The sequence below is a fragment of the Protopterus annectens genome, chromosome 10.part0 (genome assembly GCF_019279795.1).
Source record: "Protopterus annectens isolate FY-2018-M chromosome 10.part0, PAN1.0, whole genome shotgun sequence".
In the NCBI taxonomy this organism is placed as follows: domain Eukaryota; kingdom Metazoa; phylum Chordata; order Ceratodontiformes; family Protopteridae; genus Protopterus; species Protopterus annectens.
Window position 1 is genome coordinate 1697207906 of NC_056744.1, and position 9573 is coordinate 1697217478.

A 9573-nucleotide genomic window follows, 5' to 3' on the forward strand; every position below is an offset into this window, starting at 1 on the left:
CCATGGTGAAGCATGGTGGTGGCAGTATCATGCTTTGGGGTTGCTTTTCTTCACCTGGAACCTGGGCTTTAGTCAAGGTGGAGGGAATTATGAACAGTTCCAAATACCAGACACGTTTGGCCCAAAACCGTCAGGCGTCTGCTAGAAAGCTGAAGATGAAGAGGAATTTCATCTTTCAACATGACAATGACCCCAAGCATACTTCCAAATCAACAAAAGAATTTGCTTCACCTGAAGAAAATTAAAATTTTGGAATGGCCCAGCCAGAGCCCAGAATTAAATTCAACAGAAAATCTGTGGGGTGACTTGAAGAGGGCTGTGCACAAGAGATACCCTTGCAATCTGACAGATTTGGAGTGCTTTTGCAAGGAAGAGTGGGCAAATATTGTTAAGTCAGAATGTGCCATGCTAATGGACTCCTACCCAAGAAGACTGAATGCTGTAATTAAATCAAAAGGTGCTTCAACAAAGTATTAGTTTAAGGGTGTGCACACTTATACAACCAGCTTATTGCACATTTTTTATTTTTTATATTTTTCCCTGGTTATTGGTCACATTAAAGGTGGGAAAAGTTTTGAAATGATTTATTGTGGTCTCATTTTTTATATCACAAAATCCTAGCATTTTAACAGGGGTGTGTAGACTTTTTATATCCATTGTGTGTTTCTATATATCTATATCTATATATATATATATATATATATGTATATATATATATATATATATATATATATATATATATATATATATATATATATATATATATATATATATATATATATATATGTTAGAAAATATGTATTAGTAATATGCATGCTTAGTGCATTCGAGGTTTAAAAAGGGTTAACACATTTATTCTGTTTCACATTGCATAAATCTGCATGAGCTGCTGAGACATTCCAGTCCTGTTATGTCACAAAAATATGTGCAGCTATGATCTGCTTATGCTTTGGAAATTAACAGGAAAGCATTTAATTTCTGCTTATGTCATGAAAATAATAATAGATGTTTCATTTCTATTAATGTCATGAGGTTTACACAAAGAGTTATTGATTTTCTGCTTATGCTATGAGAAAAGTACATAACTGCTGAAGCTATTGATAATGAAAACAAAGGCTGCTTGAAAATGTAAACCGTAGTCAGCATTACTTGTACCTAAGCTAGAAATGTACCTTGAAATGTAACACATATATATTAGAACTGCACAATTGAAGAATAGAAAGTTTGTATGGGCTAAAAATAAAGCCCCTAAGGCCAGGTTGTTTTTCTCAAATGTTTTTCATAAATCCAGTCATGTCAGCAGGAAATCCAAGTAACATTTTCTATGTAACACATAGTGAGTTTTAAATCTGGACATGTCAGCAGGAAATCTAAGTAACATTTTCTGTAGAATAATACAGAAAGCTGTGTCTAACTACATCAACCATAGAAAAGTAACATTTCATAGAACTGTATAAAAGAAGCATGCTGCCTACTAGTAATTTAGACAAAATCCTGTATCTGCATGTTTTGTCTCCTTGCTGCAAGTAATAAAAGGTGCCATACCTGAACCTTACGTGAATTGGTCTTTGAAGTTTTTTCCTTTGACAGATTGGTCCCCGGAACCCTCACTTCACCTCGGATCAGACGGGCCAGGTGGTTGAAACCGTACGGGGAAGAAACCAAATCGGTTCTTCTTATTTGAAAAGCCCTCCAACTGAATTGTCGTACAAAAGAGGCCAGCCACTTTCTGATCTGCGACTGAAGGACGGGTCTCCACGAACCAGGTGATCAATCACGTAGGCTCAGGTAAGGTGAATCTACTTTTTTCTGTTTTCTGTTTTAGATCAGGGACTAGATTTGTATTGTTTTTGTCAAGATTGTATTTTACAAGTCAGGGACAGAAAAGATTACTGTCTTGTCATAGATCAGGAGAAACAGAATAGGTAGGCAGTCATTCTGAAGAGACTATAACAAAATCCATGGTACCACATTAAAAATAAGAGAAGTTACGTAACGATAAAAAAGGGTAGAACAAAATGGGTAATAATTGCACAAAAAGACCCCAAAATCCACCGTTAACCGAAGACGCAAAATACATGCAGTCGCAGCATGCTGACAATATTAAATACTATTCAAAATGGGTTAATAAGTACGAATTCGATGGAAAATTAGAAAAATCCTCGCTTATCAAACTTGTCAAACAGCTCAAAACCGATTCCAAAGGTCGGGTAAAAAAGCAACGCCAATTAGGAATTCCTCAGGCACACAGGTGGATTGAGGAAGTAAACCGTAGGGAACAAAAGAACAACAATTCAAAAACAATGTTTTTAGATAAGGAGGACACAGAATATGAAGCAAATGAACAGGTTAAGTCCACCCCCACGATATCCTGTTGTCACTGAAAATAGAGACATTGCAAAAGTAAAACCACTTATTAGAGATCCCATCGGGACCAGGTCTCGAACACGGGCAGGTAACTCAAATGAAGGCATTGAGTTATATCAAATGGTTAAGAATTCATGATCTATGAGTGAAGAAGAAATATGTCCACTTATAGAAGTACCTAATCCTCAGGCAGGACAAGATGGTCAGGACCCAACTATTTTTGTGTATAGACCTTGGACTCAGGAAGATATCCGGAAAGCCACTTAGGGAATTCCCCATCCAAAAGTTAATTTTAGAAAGTTCTCAGAAGATTTACAAGGAATGAGGCTGAGTTATAACTTAAACGGAGAAGAGGTAGAAAAAGTAGTTAGACAAACTGTAGGACCAGATTTGCACATGATTAGTGGCAACTGGAATCCCCGTGATGCTGCACACAGACTCCTCCCACATAGCAGCGCAGAGCTAGACAACAGAGTAAAAGGTCTTACAGACCGCATCTCTGAAAAATGGAAGCCTAGGGCAGACTGGACTTGCATTAACCAATGCATCCAACAAGAAGGTGAAACTATTTACCGATATTATGCCAGACTATTAGAATGTTTTAATAACCACTGTGGAATGTAGGTTCCTGAAGATCAAACACAAGATTCCCCATATCAACAGCAGTTAAAAAAATGCATTTTTAAAAGGCAGTATTGCACCCATAAGCAGTTTTATTACAAAACACATGGTAGATCATTGTACAAGCAGGTTACAGTCATTACTTGAACATGCTAGGCATGCCGAAAGGCATTTTAATAGTAAAAAGAAAAAGAAAGCTCAGGTATTTTCTGTAGAAGATGGAGCAGAAGTTTATGTAGTACAGTCCGGGATAAAGGGCAAGAAAAATGCACTAGTGAAGAAAAGGAAATATTAGACCTAGCTTTATTGAGCCTGGAGCTCTATTTAGCAGACACAAAACCAGAAGTTACACTCTTGGTAGAAGGGAGGGAAGTCAAATTTTTGTGTGACTCAGGGGCATCACAAACCCTGATACATCCCTCCAAACTGCCAGAAAACACAAAGTCACCTGATTACATACTGGTAAAAGCAGCTAATGGACAGCTGTACTGGGAGCCCCTCTTCCATAACATTTCAATAACTGATCCTGTTTCAGGATTGACTCAGAAGAGCAAAATTGTTGTTTTTGCAAAATGCCCAGTAAACCTCTTGGGCAGAGACCTTATGCAACTATTTGGTATAGCAGTAGTCCCAACCATGCAGGGCATGGAAGCACAGCTACAAACTGATACCCTTGTAGTGCAATCGGAGGGTGACATGTTTTATTGGTACATCCAGGACTTGGTTACGACTGGTCCAAGGACTGTGACCGAAGAATTAATGAATGTAGCCATCAGCAAGTTCCCCTCCCTTGACATTGACAAACAACTCCTGTTGCACTGTACCCTGTATTATTGTAACACACCAGGACCTGATAAGGAATATGAGCAATAATTGTTTAAAAATCATGCAAACAGATTAATATTACGTAACCTGTACTGGGACACAGAAGGGAACAGTGTAGCCAGCTGTTCATTGCCCCAGGAATTCTTTGCATTCTATAAATCTAATTGATTACCTCATGTTAGCTTAACTAAGGACAAAAATATAGAATGGACAGACCTAGGAGAAAAAGTCACGAAATGGGAGAAACAGACAGAATTAGAACTATCAGAACAGGGAATACAAATACAGAAGTTGAATTGGATAACTCAGACCCAGCCGTACACTTACAGTCTAGCAAGGACAGCTGATTAGCACTCCTATTAAAGGAGGAAGAGAATGCCTTACAGAATATACCAGAAACTCTCTGGTCAACAGGAAAGTCAAATGTAGGACTTATTCGTACAGCGAGATCAGTTACTATCACGCCAAAGTCAGCATTTAGACCACAGAAAAGACAGTATCCCTTAAGAAAAGATGCAGATGCAGGAATCAAACCTATCATAGCAGCTTTACTTAAGGAAGGGGTGCTGGTGGAATCTCCCGATTCACCATGCAACACACCCTTATTTCCTGTTGAAAAAGCAAATGGAGAATGGCGTATGGTCCAAGATTTACAAGCTGTAAATGACGCAGTAATACCAAGGGCACCTATAGTGCCAGACCCACACACCCTGTTGAATGATTTAAAACCTCAACAGAAATATTTTTCTGTGGTAGATATCAGCAATGCATTCTTTTCGATACTGATACACCCTGACAGCCAGTATTGGTTTGCATTTACATTTCAGGGGAAAATGCATACATATATGCGACTACCACAGGGATATTGTGAAAGTCCAACAATATTTTCACAAGAAATGGCAAGCAACTTGGCAAGATTTACCCCACCAAGAGGCAGTCAGATTTTACTTTATGTTGATGACATCATGCTGGCGGCCCCCACCCAGCAAGATTGCAAAGAAGATACCATAGCGCTATTACGATTTTTAGCCGCTGAAGGACATAAGGTAAACAAAAATAAACTGCAGCTTTGGAAAAAACAAGTCAAATACCTAGGATATGTGATATCCAAGGAAGGTAGAACATTAGATGAGGACAGAAAAGTAGCAATTTTGCAAGCACCAAAACCCACTACCAAGAAGGAAATGATGTCCTTCCTGGGTACAACTAATTTTTGCCGGAGCTGGATTCCAAACAATGCCTTGGAATCTGCACCTCTGACTGACCTGATATATAAAATGCCTATGGCAGCACAGGATTTGCTACAATGGACACCAGAGGCAGTATCTGCTTTCTGCAAACTGAAACAGTTAATAGCGTCCTCATTAGTTCTGGGATTACCAAACTACCATAAATGTTTTTTCCAAACTGTACATTGTAAGCAAGGTTATATGACATCAGTTTTAACAAAACAGCATGGGGACAAGCAACGCCCCATTGCTTACTATTCATCACAACTAGATCCAGTGGCATGGTCCTTACCTCACTGTGTACAAGCAGTAGTTGCAGCTGCAATGGCAGTACAGGCTTCGGCCTCAGTAGTTTTATTCCACCCTCTCACTTTGAGAGTGCCTCATGCAGTCATGATTATTTTACTGCAAGAGAAGGTAGCATATCTTTCCCCTGCTAGGCATCTTTCCTGTATGACTATATTGTTGAGCCAACCTCACATGACAATTGAACGATGCACGACTATGAACCCTTCTACCTTGCTCCCAACCCCTGCAGACGGCACACCACACAGCTGCCTGCAGGTGATTGAGCAAAAGACACTACCTAGAAAAGATCTCACGGATGTCCCCTTGGATGATGCCGAGGTGACATACTACGTGGATGGTTCGTGCAAAAGGGGTCTTGCAGGACAGAGCCTAGTAGGATATGCAGTAGTTTCTGACATTGAGATTATAGAAGCAAAACCTTTACCACACAACTTATCTGCACAGGCAGCAGAATTGATTGCCTTGACATGGGCATGTACATTAGCAAAGGGTAAAAGTATAAACATTTTTACTGACAGCCAGTACTCTTTTTCTACTGTACATGTTGTTGCGCAACAGTGGAAAAACCGAGGAATGATAACATCTACTGGCAAACCTATCAATCATGCACAGTTTATTTTAGATCTTTTAGAATCTATTCAGTTACCTCAGAAAATAGCTATTTGTAAATGCACAGCTCACACCAAGCAACAAGACAGGATTTCAAAAGGTAATGTGAGCGCTGATATAGCTGCAAAACAAGCAGCTTCAGAAGTATTTCTTTTAAATGAGGAACTACAACCCTCTGAGATTTTAAACTTAGAAATGTTAAAGACAATGCAGACACTCACTAGGCAAGCTGAAAAACAAAGATGGGTAAAACGAGGAGCAATTCTCAAAAAGGGGCTGTTCATCTCTAAAGAAGGGAAACTGATACTACCATCTAATTTGTTTAGATATGCAGCTTTGCTGAGCCATGGGCAGTGCCATGTCTCAACAGGGGGGATGGTACAGCTGGTGAACCAGGTGTTCACAACGTACGGATTTACAAACTACTCTAAAAAATTTTGTTTGATGTGCCAAATTTGTAACAAACATCATGCACAAAGGGCATTAAAGCCCAAGCAAGGGAGTTTCCCTACATCACCATATCCATTTCACACTATCTGTATGGATTTCATAGAATTGAACAAATGTGAAAACAAGAAGTATTATCTTGTCATTGTAGATATGTTTTCCAGATGGGTGGAAACCTTTCCAACCAAAAATCCAGATGCAGCCACAGTAGCAAAAGTTCTTGTCAAAGAAATCATCCCTAGATTCGGCATTCTGGAAAGGATCTACAGTGACAACGGTACACACTTTGTAAACCAAACCATACAGCAATTAAGTAAGCATTTTGGTATTTCTTTAAAAAATCATTGTGCATACCATCCGCAATCTGCAGGGCTAGTTGAGAGGCATAATGGAATATTAAAGAATAAATTAAGAAAATTAATAGCGGAGACAGGAAAGAACTGGGTGTACTGCCTGCCCCTGGCACTGCTGAGCATGAGAACTGTTCCGACTGCAAAAGGATTGACTCCTTTTGAAAAACTGTTTGGAAGGGCTTATTATACACCTCAGTGGAAACTTCTCATGCCCGCAGACCAGGAAGCTGACTATACACTAGCTGAATATATGAGAAATTTGTTGAATTCTAAACATCTGTTGCAGTCAAATTGTGTTTCAGGTAAAGAACAAACCGAAACATCAGAAGTGGCAGTGATCCCAGGGGACTGGGTGTGGATAAAGTCCATAAAAAAGAAAACTTGGACATCACCAAGGTGGGAAGGTCCATACCAGGGGCTTCTTTCGACACCCACTGCAGTCAAGATAGCAGACCGAGCTTTGTGGATCCACCTGATGCACTGCAAACTAGTTAAGAACTTTGAACTGGACAAAAATCTTATCTCGCCATCAGGGCCCGCAGCACAAAGTCTGGCTACAAAGGGGGGGTCAGATCAAAAGGACTGATCCGTCTCAACCCCAGTGAAGAAACCATCAGTGCTGAAGGTCCTATTAGGGCAGAGAGTAAGATCACATGTCAAAAGCAAAAATTATAGAATCCAGAAAAATCCAAATAAAACTACTCGGAAGAGTCGGAGAAAACAGGAATGCAGAACAACCATTTTCTCAGAAGTATTGCACAATCATCCTGTTGACGGTACTAGTGACAATAATCTTTTTATTGTGGCCATTCCTTTTCCCAGCCACACAAACTGAACTGAATAAACATGAAGAGTTGCACATAGAGTGGCACCCCAACTTCCACACTTACCAGTCAATCAAATATGTGTATGCTGAGACCTTCAATGTTTCGAATTGCTGGATTTGCACAGCTTTGCCAACAGCATACGGGGGGGTTACCGTTAACTTCAGTCCCCCTAGGAGTCAACGAGACCTGGGAAAACCTGATTCATGATACATCAAATATTACATCACAAGATAAAATAGCATTGCACTTGTCTGTTCAACAAAAGGGAACTGTGTGTTTCTACAAGAATGATATGGTTCAGGTGGGTTGGAGCAATTGCAATGTGACTGTTCCTTATAGATGTTACACTAAATCTGATAATACCAGATCTTATTGCAATACAAACTATGATTCATTTTTTGGATTGATGCACAAAACAATTGAGGAAGTAAAACATGATTCTGTTCTCTACAAACAACTGTCTATAATTGACAGAAAAATGTTTCACGCAGGACAAGTGTATGTTCATATTAAAGTTACTACCAAAGTAGAGGACTGTTATTTTGTATGTGGTAGGAAAGCATACAAGTGGTTACCTGAGAATTGGTCTGGCAGTTGTTTTTTGGGCTATCTGGTTCCGGCCATATGACACACAGCAGTTTTACCTCAGGGGAAAATTCAGAATATTTGAGAAATCATCAAGAAACCTGTCAATCCAGTGGGAAAAATCAATGCATGCTGGAAAAACCATCATGCTGTGGGCGATGGACTGACACACATGGACTTGAGTGATACTGTTATATCGTGGGCAGGCATATTACCAGCATATGGAGCAACAAAATTGATCTAAACTTCTCGAAGTAATAAGTAATGCGACCTTTTCTGCCCTATAATTGGTGACTGATTAACTGAATGCCATGAGAACTGTAGTGCTTCAAAACCGCATGGCTCTTGACTTCACCCTAGCAGTGAGAGGAGGTACTTGCGCTTTAATCCAGGAGGAGTGCTGTTCATATATTCCTGACCACAAACACGAGATAGACAATCACCTTGAGGTAATTCAGCAAGTGTCGGCTATGACCAAACCAGGACCAAATCCATTGATGGACTTTTTCCAGAGATTGTTTGGGGGGTGAGGCAGTTTCCTGATGAACATCCTGATTGCCATCTGTGTAGGAATGATCCTACTGGTGGTATGTGTTTGCTGCTGCATTCCCTGCATGAAAAGACTGATTAAAGACTTTATAGACATGTCAGTTTCAGAAACCTTATACCAAGGTGCTGAACTTGAAGAATTGTTGAAAAATTGAAAATGCTTCCATAAGTTTAAACTGAATGACTCTCTTAACTGCACATCCTGAGTAGGAAGAGGTTAGGGGAAGAAAAACTGTATATGCTGATTTTTAAAGTAAAATAAAAGTATTAAAAGGGGAGAAATGTTAGAAAAATATGTATTAGTAATATGCATGCTTAGTGCATTTGAGGTTTAAAAAGGGTTAACACATTTATTCTATTTCACACTGCATAAATCTGCATGAGCTGCTGAGACATTCCAATCCTGTTATGTCATAAAAATATGTGCAGCTATGATCTGCTTATGCTTTGGAAATTAACAGGAAAGCATTTGATTTCTGCTTATGTCATGAAAATAATAATAGATGTTTCATTTCTACTAATGTCATGAGATTTAAACAAAGAGTTATTGATTTTCTGCTTATGCTATGAGAAAAGTACATAACTGCTGAAGCTATTGATAATGAAAACAAAGGCTGCTTGAAAATGTAAACCGTAGTCAGCATTACTTGTACCTAATCTAGAAATGTACCTTGAAATGTAACACATATATATTAGAACTGCACAACTGAAGAATAGAAAGTTTGTATAGGCTAAAAATAAAGCCCCAAGGCCAGGTTGTTTTTCTCAAATGTTTTTATAAATCCAGTCATGTCAGCAGGAAATCCAAGTAACATTTTCTATGTAATACATAGTGAGTTTTAAATCTGGACA